The following is a 19,071-nucleotide window of genomic DNA, read 5'->3' as shown; positions in this document are numbered from 1 at the left end:
ATTGGGAACTACTACATATTCTTCCAAGATACAAATCTGTGTCCCAAAGCATCCCTGCACTATGCAAGTGGATTTAACACAAGACGAATGATTGGTGCCAAAGACACGACCTAAATCTCATTGCCAAAACTACATTATAATTACCTTTGGGAATCTGTCAAACCAAGTTAATTACTCCATCAATAAAATATCCCCAAGAGTTGACCCAGTACTAAGAGATCTGGGAACATATGTTGACAGCAATCTGGCCTTTGACCAGCACGTAGCTAAGATAAAAAAAAAAATCATTCAATGTTGCCCAACTTGTAGGTAAGGGTACAGCATCCAGGTGTAAGGAAGTTATAGTACCACTCTACTCAGCCTTTATCAGACCTGTCATTGAATACATTGCCCTCTTTGGCATGTATCTAACCAGATACTTGCAAAGGTTGGAATGCCCACAAAGGATTCTCACCAGGATAATTCAAACTATGAATACCCTTGTCCTACACTGATCGCCTAAAGGATCTGTCACTGTATTCAGTCTCCTACAGGCTGCTGAAAGGGGACATAACCTATGTAGATTAATATGTGTGTATGTACCTTTAAGAAGCTATCCAAGGGCTTGCACAAGTGTATAAATACAGAGCATGCACAATTCTGACTGCCATTTTGTAGTTAGCTGTTGAGATGTAAGCATGTATGTATGTAAGGTCTGTCTGTTAATCAGTTTGTTTGTGTTTTATGATGCTGCTATCCATCCTGATGTGTTTCTATTATTAATGCTTCTAAACAAAATAACCCGCCTCCTTGTCATTAATGTTAGAGAAGGACAAGCGACAACCTACAAACCTATGAATTGGTGTGATGATCCTTTTCAACCAGGACCCTACCCAAACGCAAGATAGTATTGTTATGCAGTTAGATGAGAAAGCAAAACACATATTGTTATGACATAGATGTAGTTACAATTATTATTTAAGAAGTAAGGTTACTAAGAACACAAACATGGAGGTTGTTCTCGCAAAAGATATAAACCACAATTAACTGTTTCAAGAAGGCAGCTACATGGGTGACAGGTGCTTACTGAGGTTTCTTTTTGAGGATAAACTCTTGACTAGACTTGTAAGGGATCCAGTGCTATTAGCCTACTGACCTCCTATGATCCTGTGATGCAGCAACTAGGTCATAAAATACAGCTGCAAAGCAATACATATAGTTGGGGCAGCTTGCTGAGAGGCTCAACTGGGAGTTACATTTAAAGTTGATATTATTCAAGCACTTGGCCATTATGCAACTTTAATAATGAGGAAAGGGTTTTGCACAGAGGCTAAGAACTCTTGATGGGAATATGCAAATCACAAAGACTCAGATTGTGAGTACTCAGTAACAGATGATGTATGCAAAATGCTTCAGAAATGTAAGATTCATACAGTATTGCACATGGTATAGGGTTTTGCTGTTAATGCAGTCACTAAGATCAATAGCATCGGGTCATCATTTAACAACATATCAGGCTGTGAGCTGCACAGTTGCGATCACATTCCCATACATTATGGCTTTTGATACAGAGGGGAATAACTAACTAACTAGGTGAGATAACTTATCCAATGACAGTTTCAGACAAAGGCCATCATCATAAAGGTTAGAGGTCAATTTTTTTTTTTTTTTTTTTTTTTTTTTTTTACAAATCAGATGAACTGTATATACTTGGACAAGTACTTTTTTAGAAACAATAATTGTTCCAGGTCAGTAATTTATACAGGATGTATGTAATTGGTAGGATGGAATGAAGGAAGGAAGGAGGAGGCGGCGGAGAAGGGAGGGAGCTGCTTAGTGGAAAACCCGCTGTGAATGTTACTTGTACCTGCACTAATTAAGCAAAAGTTTAATGCATCTCCAAGGCCATTAGATCTAGTTTTCAAAGAACCCTATTCATTTACTTCCATCTATCTGCTGACTTGCTCAGTGCTTGTAACACCCCCAATGTGCTGCCCGGGTTCTTATCCATGCCCCAGCAGTACCTTTTGCAACGTAGGACTGGGGGTTGGCATAATGTATACACAAGATACAGCATTTAATTCTTACCTTTGGTGGAAACTGGCTAGGTTTAAAATGGACCACAAGGGTAGTTAGCCAAGTATTTACCCATGAACCTATGCAGTTCAGGCAGTCCTATTCTTCTAGTCAGCTTTTTTTAAGTAATGCATAATATCATTTGACACAACTGTCTTTTGATTTGCATTTTTCTGCATTTTCTTGCTGCCTTTAGCTAATTCCGCCTAAAACACAGATTTTCTAGAGTTTCAGCTACATATTGTACTTATTTTACTGCCTGCACTTTAACAAAGTCGTTTTTGTATTTAAATTACCTGTTTAACTGTTGTAGGCTACACACTCAAGTGTGATAGCCATTTCTATGCATTTAAAGTGTTTTTTCATTGTATCTGCTTTATTTTCTGAAAAAAAAATATGTATATATATATATATATATATATATATATACTTGTTTTCCCGCCTTTCTAAACTTGCATAGTCCAGTTTTCAGGTTAGTACTGAATTCAGGGCTGTGTTACAAGTTTCTGTGTTTGCCCATACCTTACTTGGATAGAAGGAAGTTTCTCTGTTCGCTGTGAGAGAGGGAGGGAGCTTTGAGAAGCCTATCTGTCCCTGGAGGAGTGGTTTCAGCCCAGAAATTAGTAGTTTATTGGCCATTTTAGGCTAATTTCTATCTCTTTCATTTCCCTGCTATAAAACTCGCATTTGCATGGTTTTGCATGCCGGGCAGTGCCAGTTAGCTAGGGTATAATTATTCCCGGCTCCACAAAATCTACTCTTCAATTTTTCCCTTGGAACTACACAAACTTTCAACTTAAGTACTCAAACCATTCAGTTCTCATACTGGCACTTGCTCAAAACTTATAGCAAGCACTAATAAACCTTAGCACTAGACCCCCCCCCCCATACTGTAGAGAAGGACAGGGGTCTCTATTCGACCTTAACAGCCAATCAGTAAAACAGTTCACTGTACCTGGCATGTCCAAAGGGCAGTTTCAGGTGTATTCTCTGGTCCAACTGATGAATCTGGGCATTTTGAGGCAATGTTACAATCGGCTCATGTACACAGACAACCCTCTCCTCCTTCCACCAAACACTAGTACATGCGAGAGATGCAATTATACAGCCAAACTGGAGGCTAAGCTCTCACAACCCAAGACTGGACCAGGCAGTCAAGAGGAGAAGGGAATTACTTGCATCACACCACCAATCTCACATAGACCTATGAAACCAGCACCGGCAAAAAACACACATAAATACACGAAAACAAACTCGGAAGCTCTAAATAAAAGTCTACAAAAGCAACAGAGACCTCCAAAGCAGATATCCAAGCAACCTCCACCCCCCAACACAAACCATGAAACACATACTTCACAAAACCAGTGTGTCACACAATCACAGCCCTTAAGGCAAAATAACATACCCAACACACTAATAATAGGTGGCTCTATAGTCAGGCACACTGATGTCCCACTCACTAAACTGAACAAGGAGAAGGTTACTGTTAGCTGCCTGTCGGGTGTCAGGATCTGCCACATAACACAAGCACTCAGGTCTCTCCAGAACAAGTACAAATATGACTCTGTCATTGTCCATGTTGGTGTGAATGACCTGAGCCGTATCTCCCTGGACTACATGAAAAGAGACATGGAGGAACTCTCTGATCACATAGCCCAGGCCAGTATGACTCTGACCCTGAGTAGCATCCTGCCCTCACCAAGAATGATACCATGGTATAAAGAAAAAATTATTAATTTCAACAATTGGCTAAGCTTCTGGTGTCATTCAAAGGGGATCCAGTGTCTGTCAGCCTGGGATGACATGCTTGACAAGCCACACTGCTTCATTAGAGACGGCTTGCACCTGTCACCCTTAGGCTTTCGAATACTGGCCAAGGCTCTTGCCACCCCCATAGTGCCTTTTTTAGGCAAGGCTCAAAAGACAAACCCATCACCGTAAATAGCACAAGTAACAAAAAACTGAGGGTAATGCTACTCAATGCCAGAAATCTAAACCTCAAAATGCATGCACTCGAGGCACTCCTCAGTATGGAGAAAATCAATATATGTGCAGTAACAGAAACCTGGTTTAAGGCTCCAGAGAGCACCCCAGCACTACCAGGCTACAACTCATACCATACATTTCGGCCACAAAACCTGGACCGAAATACAAAAGGCTGGGGAGTATCCATATTCATCAAGGATACCCACACCATCAGGTTAGTGGCACAGCACGATGCTTCAGAGATCATCCACGTGCAACTAACAATGGGCAAAATTGTGATTCAAATTATAGCTTGCTACAGATCACCCACCATGTCCCAGGACCCCCACTCCGCATTCCTGGAAACACTGGGGAACATAACAGGTCCTACCAAACACCCTGATATTGGGTGATTTCAATTGCCCAAACATTAACTGGGAGAACTACTCAAGTACAAACTCCCTTGCCCAACATTTCCTAGAATTTATAAAGTGAAATGCCCTGGATCAACTGGTCAACACACCCAACAGAGATGACAACATATTGGACCCTAGTCATCACCAACATGGGTGACCAGTGTTCCACACCGCAGGTCAACCCCTTGCTGGTTAGATCTGACCATAAACTAATCACTCTGGATATCCACATTCCGCCACCACCCCCGGTCAAAGAAACCACCGTGAAAAACTTTTCAAAAGCAAACTTCACGTCACTTAAGACCGAGGTGGGAAGTTTCAAAGCCCCCATGCTAAAGGATAACGCTGTCCAAGCTGCAAAATCCTTTACTAATGCACTCTATGGGCACCTACAAGAATGCATGGATCATGCTATCCCAAACAAAACCAAGACTTGCTCCCAAGAAAAGGAAACCAGTCTGGTGAACCCCTGCCATAAACAAGCTATACAATAGAAGGAGGAAACCAGTACAGAAAAGAGTAAAATCCCAAGAAGGGAAGACATCCCTGATCAGTATCAGCAAGAAACTACGTTCCCTCATAAAATCATCCAAGGCTAGCTTCAGAAGAAAAATTGCCATGGACTCCAAAGATAACCACAAGGCATTATTTAGCTATGTCAATAATCTATGTAGCAATTCTCAGATCTGCCCAGAGTTAGTGCAGAATGGCACAAAATACATTGAACCGACCGATATAGCCAACATCCTGGCAGACAGGTTCAGTGCAAACTTCACCCCCCCTCTCACCCCCCCTCACCCCCCCATCCCCAAAAGGGCCCATAACTATACCAGAAGAATGTAGTGCCCCTGAAATCACAGACACTCAGGTTAAAACAGCCCTCTCCAAAGCCAAAAACACAGCATCAATGGGACTGGACGGTGTCCTAGGCTGCATCCTACACAAGCTCAAAGACGAACTAACCCCTCAACTAAACACACTGTTCAAACTCAGCCTCTCCACAGGCTACATGCCCACAGAGTGGCACACAGCAACGGTTATTCCACTTCACAAAGGTGGAGCCACAAAAGACCCCGGGGAACTATTGCCCTATAAGTCTGACTAGCTTGGACTGCAAAGCTATGGAGTGCATCATCATGGATCTCATTAACAGAGACACTGGAAACCTCCAAACACTGGACCCTACCCAGTTTGGCTTTGTTAAGGGCAGATCATGCCTCCTAAACTGGTGGACTTCTTTGAGACAGTTACCAAGGCTTTAGACGAGGGAAAGGTGGTCCACACAGCTTACCTAGACCTCGCAAAGGCCTTCGACACCATTCCCCACTCAGGTATTATAGACAAGCTCACCAGCCTGAACATAAACCCCTACGTCATGAGATGGGTTGCCATCTGGCTCATGGACAGAACCCACATGGTAAGAGTTGTGGGAGCTAGGTCTGACTCTAAACCGGTTACAAGTGGCATTCCCCAGGGCTCAGTCCTAGGACCCCTCATGTTCGACATATACTTCTCAGAGGTACAGGCAAGCACAGGGGGACTGTGGCTGACCAAGTTCACAGACGACTGCAAACTAGGGGCTGTAATTGACTCTTCAGCTGACACAGACATCCTCCAAAAGGGTCTCTCTGAGACAGATACCTGGTGTCAAAACCATGGCCTAAAGCTAAATGCCAAAAAGTGCATAGTCATCCCCTTTGGAAAAAACAAAGTACCCACAAACTACTACATAGATGGTAGCCCCCTAAATATGGAAGATGTAATAAGGGATCTGGGGACCCAAGTAGATAGTAACCTCTCCTTTGATAATCACATTGCCAAAGTGGTTAGAAAATCCTTCTGTGTGGCCCACCTAATCACAAAAGGGTTTGCATCCAGATCGAAAGAGGTCATTGGGCCCCTCTATGCATCACTCATCAGACCCATCATAGAGTACGATGCCCCATTTGGGATGAACCTTACAAGACACCTGCAACAACTGGAAAGACCACAGAAGTACCTCACCAAGAGGATCACTGGCCTCAAGCAGATGCCCTATGCAGCTCGACTGAAGAAACTCCAGCTGTACTTGGTTGCATACCGCCTACTCAGAGGTGATCTCTGCCTGATATACAAGGCCGTGTCCAACCCAGAATTGATGGACATGCTCCACCTAAAGAAAACCATATCCCCTCGAGCCACACACTCCAGGGATCTAAACCTCACCACAACAATAAATAGGATATGCTGGAGGGATAGATTCCTGTCCCAGAGACTTCCCATGCTCTGGAACAAGATTCCAATCTACATTAGGCAGAGCCCCTCGCTAACCCTCTTCAAAAGAAACCTTGACGAGTGGATGGAAAACAGAAAGTTTACCCCAGGGATCACTTCAGTGGCTCTGCTGGACCAAGGCACAGGGAGCTAATCTAAGGGTGTGGCGAAAGCCAACACATTCTGGCTAGGCTTATAAATGCCTTTGGGCAGATAGCCTAGTACCTACCTATGAACCTATATTAAGATTTACAAATTATTTAACTTCAAATTTTACTCCCATTTGTACTAGAGACCTCATACCCATGCCTAAAGCTGCTGTTACCCATGAGTGTTGGCTTCTTTCCTTCTTGTCTTTTTTTAACCTAGGTGATTACTTGATTTCTATTTATAGCCTTATGTTATATTATAAACTAGGATTACACCCTGTAACTATGCATATCACATTCTGTAAGGCAAAATGGGGACATAATGGGAAACACTGCATCATAAACTTATTCTTCTGTTTTTCCTGCATCAATTAGATGGACTGGAAAGGACATTCATTTACATCTTATAGCTTCTTTAGCTCCAGTTTCCATTACATATCCCAAAGACAAACTGGTGACTTGAATTATCAATCCCTATAATTAACCATAGTGATGAGTGCAAAGTGAAAGCGTGTCATACAATGGACTGGCATCATGTCCAGTACTGCATTTTTGCCTTATTCTCACTGACTGCCAGGATAGGCTCCAGATCCACTGCAATTCTGAATAGGAATGATTATAACAAAGTGCTGGTTAGCACAAAGACTATGATCTGTTAACCAGATACTTTCTGTAGTCAAGGGTTTGATTCACCAGGCTTGTCAATTTGCCTTGTGTAACTCTGAGCAAGTCACTTAAACAGTGCTCTGAGGCAAATAGGAAATTTGGCTAGGCTTCCCAGTGGTCTGCTTGGTCTTATGCCTAGTAAACACCTGTAAACCTATCCATATCAACCTTAAATGCATATATAGTAGAAACACTCACACAAACACAGGTGCACATGTACACTCAATGCTTCTCAGAAACATTTAAGTACTGAATGTTAACAACAAATATTTATTATAATATGCTTATAGAGAAAAATACTTCAAAAAGGTTGCATGGAATAGTACTGAAAATGATTTGAATGTTTCAGAAGTTTAAATAGCAACATCTAGAGAAATGTGTATATTTTTAAGCATACAGTAATATTAGGCTTGAGTACAAAATAGAAATTCAAACCAAACATACAAACACGCACACAGGTGTATGCATGCATGCACAAGTGCACACATACAAACACAACACTTGGCCAGTACAATAACAGAAGGGCACTGGATAACAAAGAAACCTGGGATTTTTTGATTTTTTGATCATCTTGCCATTATAGTTCACAGAAAGGATAGGTATTCACATTGTAAAGCTCTTCTGTGCGCTAATTCTCTCTGTAGTAGACCAAGAGAAAACTAATCATTTTGGCAGGAGAATCCATTATAAAAATGTCATGTATGCGTTTTCATACAGATGCCTGTTTTAGTCTTTGCCTTCAGATTAAGGACTCACTTTTATTGTCTGATCCCGTCTTTGTGTCTGCCTGTCTCCCTATATCTGTGCCCTTAAAAGCTGTACCTTGGCACTGATACTAAAAGGAAAGAAGGAAAGCATCTGCCAGAAGTCTGTCCTCCGCGGTATTATCTCCTCTTCGTACGAAAGGATTTCTACTACTAGGTCTATTGCATTGGTTAGACCTGCAAGTGCTACAACAATGAGGGTAAGCAACCGTTTGCAGCAATGCGAAAGGGTGGCACTGCAACACATTTTAGTTGGCAAACAGGGGGGAGGGAGAATAGAGAGCAGTGGAGGAAGTAACATGATTTCACCTTTTATTTTTTTCTGCCAAGAGATCTTAAAAATGTGAGTGAATTTATTATATTTAAAATATATGTGTAGAACCAGGTATCACTGCCCCCCCCACACACACACACACACACACACACACACACACACACACACACAACACATACACTTTGTTTACCTGACACTTGTAGATCATGCAATCGTAAAAGCTATGATTTTTGGCACTCTGATCCAAACAAGTTTACGTGTCCCAAAAATTACAGTACAAAGGTGTAGGTATACAAAGACGAGCCTAACATAAAGACATGCTTATACTGTGCATTAAAGAACTCAACATACACAGTGTGACAATGCCTCATTCCAATAAATCTTTACAGTAGTTGTATAGAACAGCTCTACACATGCATGAACAAGACAGCACTTTGTGTATAACTATATAAATTTGCACATTAAGTATATGGTATTCAGAGGATAATATTACATTATAAATAATGTGATAAAAACAGAACTGTAGTGACAATTTTCCCCTCAATTGCAGAGATGTGTAGCCTGTGAGATTTAAGTAATATAGACAGCACAAAGAATCTCCAAAACGTGTTTTATCTGTGATGAATCAACACATTGGCATAACATATTAAGTAGTGCAGACCTGCCCCCATGTCATTACTGCTTGTGTTCCAGGACAGAGCAGCCAGAAGGAACCCTAAACTGTATCCTTTCTGGCTTTTGAGAATAAAGGAGGTGGGAATGCATGCTTGTGTCGATACGGAATATATTATGGAAGATATGTGAATACGTGAACCGTATTACGCTGAGGTTCCTCAAAAGAAAAGCTGCTCAGTTTCATTCAAAACAAGAAGCAGTTGCCACTTTGACCCACGTGTACAGTCCCAATAAATTATCTTTGATAATGACTTCCCAAGGGAAGCAAAAACAGTTAGCAATAGGAAAAAGGAAATGTGACTTAGGTGTTCACAGATAAATTTCCAGCTCAGCTCAGGAAGCTTGTTCAGTGATCCTTGCAGCCGGCTTCCCATACCAGTCATTGTAACATTTTTAAGAGATAGGCTACAGGCTTACAATTCAGAAAGGCTGTATAGTGTTTTTATTTTGGGGAAACTGAAACATTTTTTTTATTTGTGATACTTTGTGGATAGCCGTGTAATGGTGCTTTGGTTGCTGGCCTGGATAAAGGACTGAAGAATAAACGGATCTGAAACATTCCTAACCTGTCTGTCAGGAGTCTGCATTTTCTATCCATTCTTTGCATGTGTGGCTTTTCTCTGAGTACTCTGGAAAATCTGCTGGCAAACTGGGTACTGTGGGGTGTCCATATTTATTACATTTCCTTGCCCTTGTTGCTTGGGTAATTCTGCAGTTTGGTCCGTACTGATCAATTCACTTACCTGGTTAACAAATGAAATAAAAAATAGTACAATACCCACACCTATGCATTCCTATCTTCATAGGGCTTCCCTCTCTGCCTCATAGTATAGCTGATAAAATATACCCCTTTTTTCAGAGGTGAATCAGGAACACAGGGAAGTTAAGCAACTTTCTGAGGATTGTACTCTCTGCAAAGTCCTAGGCCTATTGCCATGAGTAATGGCCACATTACCCAGAGGTTAAATGGAGCTTGACATTTCCAAAAGTAGCTTATTCCTCCTCTGCCTCTTTCTCCTTTCATTAATATCCCTCAATGTCTTCCCCACTTCTTAGTGTCACAGACATCTGTCACTTAAGAAGGAGACAGCCCTACTGCCCACAAATTTAGAGATGATATAGTTTTACTCCCTAAACATTGCCAGTTCAATGCTTGGGAAGCAACCCCTCCCAACACTTATACAGTACATCCCAGCCCAGCCTTGAATGTGACATACTATGTCACATGTTAGCTAAGTAAACACTAGCAGCTTTGGCTTAGGGCAAACATTTTAGTTCTCAAAAGAAAGTGGGAAGATATGATAGCATTCTTGTGCCATTAGTGTCAAGATAGTATTTTTATTTTATTTATTTATTTTACATTTGTTGACCGGGCTAGTCCAACTGGATACGTGTCCATTTTCAGTGGAGGCCTGGGGAGAAAAGCTCCAAAAAAAAAACATACTAAAATAACACACAAAATACATACTAAAAACAAAAATATACTTAAAAATATATAAACATCTGATGCTAATGATTAGGAGATGGCATTAATATAGAGTAATTCATCTTCAGTTTAACATACTATACAAAAAGAAATGTAAGTACAGTATGATGTGAGCTCCTGAGGTAAACAAAGTTAATTTTTTAGCTAAACCTTCACACGAAGGTCGAAGTGCCAAGTTTATTCTTTTCAAATAAGTTAGCTAAACCATGTTAATCTTAAAGTTATTTCAAATTTTTTTTTATCTTACATATAAACATTGTTAGTAAAACTCTATATATGGATTGTTGATGTCATATGAGAATAGACACTGTCTGTACTTTTGTGACTGCAACCAAAGCAACGTAGGAAGGCATAGGAAGAGATGTTTCTCACAATGAGTACTTGGGTAAAATGTCTGTTCTTCAGTTACAGGCACCGTTTTTCCTGCACCTCACTTACAGATTTCACATCTGTGCTCACTGTAAAATGGAAACTGGTAATGTAATTCATTCTTCCATAAAAACTCACAGCTTTGACATAGCACAATTATTTTCCCTCAAATTTAGCCTTATTTTCAATAAATTCAGTTATTATCTCAGTAAACTTTGGGCCATTTCTGACCACACAAACTATTAAATCTTTGAAATAAAATTGATACAATGCACAAGAACAAAGTAAAATAGCAAAATAAATAAATCCATTTCATACACAGTTTACATTTTTTCAGGCTCCTCCCATGGTCACATAGTTCATGGTAATTCCTGTAAGAAATAGTGTTAGTCTCTGCATTCTATTTTTCCTTATATTATAGCATACTGTAGTTCATAGTTAAGTACTAGGCTAGCTACCCTTATGGGCCATTTTAAGCATATCCAGTTAGAATTGAACTCTGTACCTTGTGCTCCTGAGGTAAATTAATGTAGTGCAAAATGTGTTAGGCTGATAATTTATATTAGTAAATTTTAAAATATACATTTTCAATCCTTTTATTGTATATATTTGCATGGTATATAATAGATACTGGTTGTTATTATGGTTTCATAACAAGTTGTAGCAAGTAGTTTGTGTCTTTAGAGCACTATGTATGTTTTTGTATACATTTTGCTCTAAGCACATTGTTGTCACTGCACTCATCAACAGGTTCATAGCAAGAGATAGCATCAGGACCAGTCCTCCCACCAAGTCAAGAAAGACAAATACAATAGTGAATATTAGTATACAAATCGAGAAAGTGTCTATACCACACATCAGTCGTAGGGCACTAAGGTAAACAGCTACAAATAATTTGTAAGCAGTATCTAAATAAATAAACACACACACACACACACACACACACACACACACACACACACACACACACACACACACACACACACACACACACTGTTCAACATTGCCCAAGTAGCTAGTGTACTATAAATACATACATTGACAAGATCCTTAACTTAAACCGTTAATAAAGGTCAGTCTCAAACTTAACCTTAAAATTGTGGAAAACAAAGTGCAGAAAGGGATAGATACAACCTATGCAGTGTATCTGTAGCATTTTGTTGGTTTGTTAAGTTCCATTAAACTGAAAGCCCTTTGACATAAAACCCAGGACGTCAACCTATAAAGTAAACTATGAAACACATAGCATGACCCAGTAGTTCAAATGAATGCATATGAAACATTTAAATATAGAGATAATTTGTGAAAAAGCTAAAATAAAAAATCTGACAGTAAGCAAATTACAGATATTGTGAGCCACAAAGCAATATACATATAGTACACACACACACACACACACAATGGAATAAATAGCTGCAATATACATAAAATACTACATACTCTGTGAAATTGCTCCTCAGATAGAGCCGAACACTGCAGATGCATTAAAACATTACAGTTTCCCAAATTAATGTACTAGATTTACTGTGGCACTTATACATGGGCAATACTAGAATGCTTTAGTTAACAGAGATAGACGAACACATTCTCCAAATATATTTTTTTAATCAAAAGGGATGAGATTTATATGGTTTGATCCTTTGTCCATGATAAAATAATACAAACTCATTTGTCATTTGATCTTAACTGCCGAACTCCTGCTGGGTTTTGTCTCTTTCAAGGGGGTATAATTAAATTAACACACTTCAGACTCTACTATTAGCACATTTGATTAGACACATGAAAAGGGTGTACCTGGCTTTGTTCCACTTAAACGGTCCCTCATCTTAGACTGGCATTAGCCCAACATTTTAAAAGCAGGTCTGTCTGACTTTTCCTGGTTTAAGGAGTGAGTCCTTCAGATTCATATGCTAATGAGCTCTTTAAATTCGTTGGGAACTTGTTAAATTATTCTGGCAGCATAGTATGAACTTGCTGACATCAGTGTTGAGTGGGGTAGTAAGACCTGATTGGTGGGGGGAGAGTGATAGATTTTTTCACTCTGAGCATTGCTTAGCTAAGGCTAACAGCAGCTGTATGAAGGAACTTTATACTAGTCCACTGGAGTGTTTTGCTACCAGCTAACTGAATATCATAAAGAGAGCAAAATTACATTGTATTCAAGGAATGAGGTAAGATTCTGTGTTTCCTAAAACTGTATAATTTTGCTAAAAAGGGATATATACATTTGCCATGTGAACTGCTCTGCATTGGATGTTCTTGGATGGCTTGCAGATGCATGACAGTTGTGGTTAGTATTTGTCCTGGTGATTATAGTGTTTTAAGAACTATACATTTAAACTGGATAAAGTCTTTGAAACTAACTAGATCACTAACACAAAGTGGGGTTTATGTTTGTTGAGTGAATTCAGATGATTCTAAGAAATAGTGTCTATCACTACAACATTGCTGTGATTGTCAGCTTTGGGTTCCATCCCTTCCCTTCTGAAAACATTTTAATGATTTTGTCTAAATTCACCTTGTCCCATAATGTAATACTTTTTTCCATCTCTCCCTCTGTGCTTTGAGGCTACAATTGAATTCTTAAGGGCCTTCTCTTACAATTTCAATGATGTTATGAGAAATATGTAGACATGAAATAATATTTTGAAACTGCAGACAGCAATATATATCGTCACTGACACTATAAAAAAAACATATTTGCAAAGATGAAAACAATATCCAGTGACTTGCCTTTCTAAAGCCCATTCACTAAGTTTAACTGTTTTATTCTGTGTTTCCAAAAAGGGAAAAAGTCTTAATTTGCCTTTGAAAATAAAGTAGATAGATGCTAAAGTGAAAGGTTTTACTTTGGTAGCATACAGTTTCCCTTTCTAAGATCCAATTGCTGAAATTATTTTACTTCAGAAGAATACAGTTTCCAAAATATACTGCTAGCTTCAGTACACTGTGGTCTGGTTTTGTAATACGGTCTGAATGATTTCCTTCAACTGCTTAGCATTGTTTTTGTAAAAAAAAAAAAGTCTCTGGGTGTGTTTGAAGTGCACGGGGAGGGGTCTTCCTCAGATGTAGCAGTCCTTGGGGAGTGGGCAAGGTTCACTGCATAGACTGGAGTTCGAGGAAGTCAGTCTAGCTGGATTGCTAGCTGTGTTTGCTCTAGTTTTTACTGTACTTTTTTCTTCTTTTGCTTGGACGAAAAGAGGAAACAAACAAGATGCTTGAATGTGGGTATGCCAAGTAGCAGATGTAGAAACTTCAAGGTTTCAGGGTAATCCATTCCTACTCCAGCCTTGTTTTTTCAGGCAAGGATAGCTGTGTGCTGTTTTACGGATCCTAGGGAATGTACTATTTGCAGACTGCTTCATGGCTAAGCGCTGTTCCAAAGACGGGAATCTGGTGGCATGCTGACTACCTCTGTTCCAAAGAGTTAGTTACAAAAGTCCTCTCTGTTTGGTGTTCTGGTCTCCCTTATTGTTCAAGGTGAGTTATATTTTTGGATTTTGTGATTTCATACTAAAAAGGAGGTCTTTTAAAGGAAAAAATCTCAGTGCTGAACTTGAATTGAAAACTTTGAATGACATAGTTGTATGTAATGTTACAGTAAACTTCTTTCTCAGGCTGCTTAAATGCTCTTTCTCATAAAATGAAATGCATTTTTTTTTATTTCATGCATGTTTAAAAACAGATGATAGAATTTCATTTCCTGTTAATGGGTATGACAAACCTTCAGTTCCCCCTTATCAATCTTGTTGGAGAATTCAGAAATCTAATAGATGTGTCCAGTTAGCTGGCCAAATGTTTTAGTCTCCTCTAAACAGTTGGTGTAACTTAGCTGTAAGTCACCTTCATCTAGTAGTTCTCATGTGTGATTCGCACACTAACCATTGTATGTTAACAAGTCACTGGGCACCCAATGCTCTCTGCTCCTTCCTGAAAACATGTTGTGAAGTCCTGCTGCAACATTTTTAACCGTACTAGAGTTTTAACTGCAATGTAGCATATAATGCCTGGCTTACATTTATTGAAGAGTTCTGCCATGCCCCCTACACTCTCTGCATTTTGTGGGCTTGTGTGGGTAAAGAAAAGTTAATCAGCAGTCTTTGTGTGGTTAAAGTCTAATCTGGCAGTTTCCACTTATTCTTTTGTATTTGTCATAGAAGCCCCTGTTGTTTTCTGGCATGTAGGCTGGTATTTGAGTTGTAGCCAGGTTGCTTATTGAGTTGCTTTTATATGATCGGCTTGTACATGGTCCCTTGTTCCAGCTGTGGTATTCATTTAGACCAGGGACCTAGATGTTCCTGCCTAGAAAGACTTCTGGTTCTTCTACTGCCTCGACATTTTGTTTTAGTTCAGTATAGTAGAGTAAGGTGGAATTGTGTTAAGCTGTTCAGTGTGAACACTGCTTATGTTTGATGCTTCCCCAAGAAATAAATACAGTGCTGACTGTCCATGTAGAAACATGTAAATGTAATTCAATCACATGAAATGCAACAGAGTTGTGCAGATCAAGAAATGTATTGATGACTTTAGAAAATATGTTAAAGTTAGCAGTTGTGTCATAAAATAAAGAAACCAGTGTAGTTTATACCCAAACAGAAGAATAAGAAAGTATAACATGATTTACATATCGAGGTTCCAAGTTAAATAAAAGTTTAACATGCCCAGTGCAAGTTTAACCTGGAGTGGGTTCTGTCCTGACCTCCAGTTACTGCCTGGGTGGGGGTCAACATGTTCTCCTGACATTAGTCACTCTCCTTTTATTTCACATTCTCTGGTTTCCTTCCAAAACATGCGGGTTCAATTAGTTAGCCCAACCTGTCCATTGCATTTAGTGTTGCCTTTGTTGCTTGTTTTAAAAGGTTTCTTAGTGGACTATTCCATTTGAGTATTAATTTGGTGTCAGCTGGCTAAAGGGAAAATATATATATTCATGACCATTATTCATGTTATGAGAAACCCTTAGTTTATCCTCACAGTTGCAGTTGAGAGCTCCTTTCTTTTTTAATTTTACATTCCACAAACTGCGAAACTATAACTTTTAGAAATTAATTGCTTTGGTAACTTTTCTAATACTCCCTCCCCTTACAACTAAAACTGGCAGAAAATGACCCATCATTGGAGGGGTGACACTGCAGTTGTACTTTTAAGTCATCTGGACTCCACAGAACACGGATTCTTTTAATCTAACGATTCCGTGAGCTGCTTTTCTTGTAGGTTGTGTGTGTGTGTGTGTGTGTGTGTGTGTGTGTGTGTGTGTGTGTGTGTGTGTGTGCGCTCCACAGAGCACAGATTCTTTTAATCTAATGATTCCGTGAGTTGCTTTCTTGCAGGTTGTCTGTATAAAAGTTTATACCATGTCACATAGCGTGTCAATCTAACAACTTGTTGCTATTGTATTGACTTGTATTTTAATGCCTGTCTACTGTCAAATGCCTGTCTACTGTCACTGAACGAAATTCACTGTGACTTTCTCTGCCTAGAACTGACTTTTTAAGATGAACCCAGCTTTGAGAACATTAAACTTTAAGGGTGTGGCACATTGAAACTTTTTTTTTTTCAGTAGTGGCAGGTTCTTCTGGATTTGTAATTCTGATACTGTCCTGTCCCTCTTCTTTTGGAGTCAGTGTTACTGACTTGGACTCTGATGTCTTTTTGCATGTCCATGTGTTCGCTTAACAGCTGTTTGCTGCAGTCTTCTGAGTGCCTGGGCTCAGAATCAATCCAAGCTGTCAGAGCTGCAAGAAAAAGTAACCTACGCTTAAATAGTACCGTTTTACTTTACAGTGAAGCTGTCTGGCCTAAATTAGCCCCATTTGCTGCTTTTGTGAAATTTCAATTCCCTTTCTGCTTCTTATACCCCTGCCCCAAGGAACAGAATGGGGGAGTTCTCCACTTCTTTTCCCTGTGCGTCTGTCTGTCTGGTGGTGGCACTGCTTGTGTATTATCATGCAGGCAAGACGCACTTATGAGTTGTCATGTTCCTGCATGCACCCCCACCGTCACCATATGTACTCTTGTCTTTTTCACTCATGGGGTGAGTGCTGTTGTCTTTACTGGGTAAGAGTTACAACTCTGCCAGCTGGCTTGTATTTGATGTCCCTGACTGTTGTTTTTGTTGCCACAGTATCAGTTTACAAGATCTGCCAAGAGTTTTGGTCTTGAGGTTAAAAACATTCCATCTCCGCTTAATCTTCTCCTTCCACTTAAAAATGTGGGCCACGAAGGCCATGCTAGTTGAGCCCCTCACCCACCCACTCTGATTTTCTCTATTTTCTGGGAAAAGGAGTTCCAGAGACAAGAGTATATCTGAAAGTCTACCACTAGAGGGCAATGTGATGCTGTATTTTGCAAACAGTTGTTGCTTCTGAGGGAAGAGGGAGGATTTTGTAGCTGCCTGTATCCAGCCTAACCAAAGTCACGAATGTTGCTATGTTTCTTTAACATTGATTTATTCTAATAACATGCATAATATGTACATGTGAGACTTCAGTCAAAGACAAGACATCTGAAACTTACGGAAGGCTTGATATCTTAACCTGAATAGCTACATTAATGAGGAACTTTCATGCCTGGGCATTTCAACTGCTAAAAACATATTTCATGCTAACAAAATAGGACTCTGTCCTTTAGTGTATACCTCTCGACTGTCAAGATTTTTGCCTCATATTTTTGTTTTTCCCTTATAATATTTGTGCTTTTCTGGCAAATCACTGAAGATTGAAGTCACTAAATAAAATGCATTTAAGACATCCATATGGAAATACACCCTGGGGATCACTTCTGTGTCTCTGCTCGACAGTGGCACAGGAAAATAACTTTCTTGGGTGGTGTAAGCCTAGTTGGCTAGGCTTATGTAGGCCCTCAGGCTGATAGCTTAGTACCTACCTATGAACCTATATCCCTGTGAAAATGATTAGTACCTACCTATGAACCTATATCCCTCGGAAAATGCATACTAACAAAAATCCTGTTATTCTAGCATCTTTCTAAGTTTATAAGAGCAATATTTAAAACCTGTCTCTATTTTTGGTCTTTATCTCCTATTATTTCAGGTTTTGTCCAAATTTCTTGCACTAAGAAACTGAGAGATTTGCTGTAGCAGACAAAACCCACAGTTAATGATTGTGGTTCAGCAGTATAAAAAACAAAACAAAAAAACTGATTGCTGTGAAATCATAACCTTTTTGCCTTGATTTGTAGGGACTGTCATTTAAAAAGTAGTTTTCCAAAAAGTTTAAAAAGAGCAATAAAGTGAACAAACCATCAAGCACTTCTGTGTGTGTGTGTGGGGGGGGGGGGGGGGCATCTCTGTATATGCACTTTAATAGCTGGATTTATTTGTGTAGATTTTTGTCTAATAATTTTGCAAGCCCTTCATTTCTATACAAGTATACTTAAAAGGTGTGTGTGTGCATGTGTGTGTGTAGATTTTCTTATGGTCTGTTTTCTCTGTAAACTTTTTCAGAAGGCTCTGTGCATCCTAACAAAGAAAGACATTGTTTAGGAGCCAACAGGTGATGAGGTGAAACCTTAGTACACATGTATTTTGGAGTAAGATTCCTCTCTTTACCTAGGCTTTTTTTTTTTTTTTTTTTTTTTTTTTAAGTAGAAATGCCTTATAAGAATTCTTCTGGAGTCCATAAAAAGCCAGATGACTATCTGTAGGACTGTATTATGGAAAATAATATCTCATTTTTACGTCTGCTTCTTAAATTGGCAGAACACTTGAGTGTAACCACTGCATGCATGCTCTTTTCTGTGACTGCACACAGCCAAGCAAAATATGCAGAAATCAGACACTTTGCCAGCAGTCAGCCTGTCCCCTTTGCTTGCCTGTGCTGTCAGACTTTCAGAGTCTGTTACATGCCAGATTCAAAGGCATGAATTAATTTTTGAACACATTTGTATCTGATTCTCTTATACAGAGCTTCATAGAGCAAGTCCTATTTTATTTGGCAGTTAATTGCTATTCATAGCTGTACTGAAGTTATGAAACCCT

At 39.5% G+C, this 19,071-nt stretch overlaps 1 protein-coding gene across 4 annotated transcripts in view; it reads left to right on the top strand.

Annotated features, from left to right (window-relative positions):
- PRICKLE1 (prickle planar cell polarity protein 1) overlaps positions 1-19,071 on the top strand; it is a 682,914-nt gene that overhangs the window by 560,230 nt on the left and 103,613 nt on the right. Inside the window, exon 1 of one of the 4 annotated variants that reach the window (XM_044087455.1) lies at positions 12,912-13,243. The exons of 2 other annotated variants lie outside the window; for them this stretch is intronic. The gene's annotated coding sequence lies outside the window, so the exon portion shown is untranslated. Of the gene's footprint in view, positions 1-12,911; positions 13,244-14,173; positions 14,553-19,071 lie in introns of those variants that run through there. One more of the 4 variants, XM_044087453.1, reaches the window with a different exon arrangement.

The sequence above is a fragment of the Protopterus annectens genome, chromosome 11.part0 (genome assembly GCF_019279795.1).
Source record: "Protopterus annectens isolate FY-2018-M chromosome 11.part0, PAN1.0, whole genome shotgun sequence".
Lineage (NCBI taxonomy): Eukaryota > Metazoa > Chordata > Ceratodontiformes > Protopteridae > Protopterus > Protopterus annectens.
The sequence above is the reverse complement of the archived record's forward strand: the minus strand, read 5'-3'. Positions and strand labels throughout refer to the sequence as shown.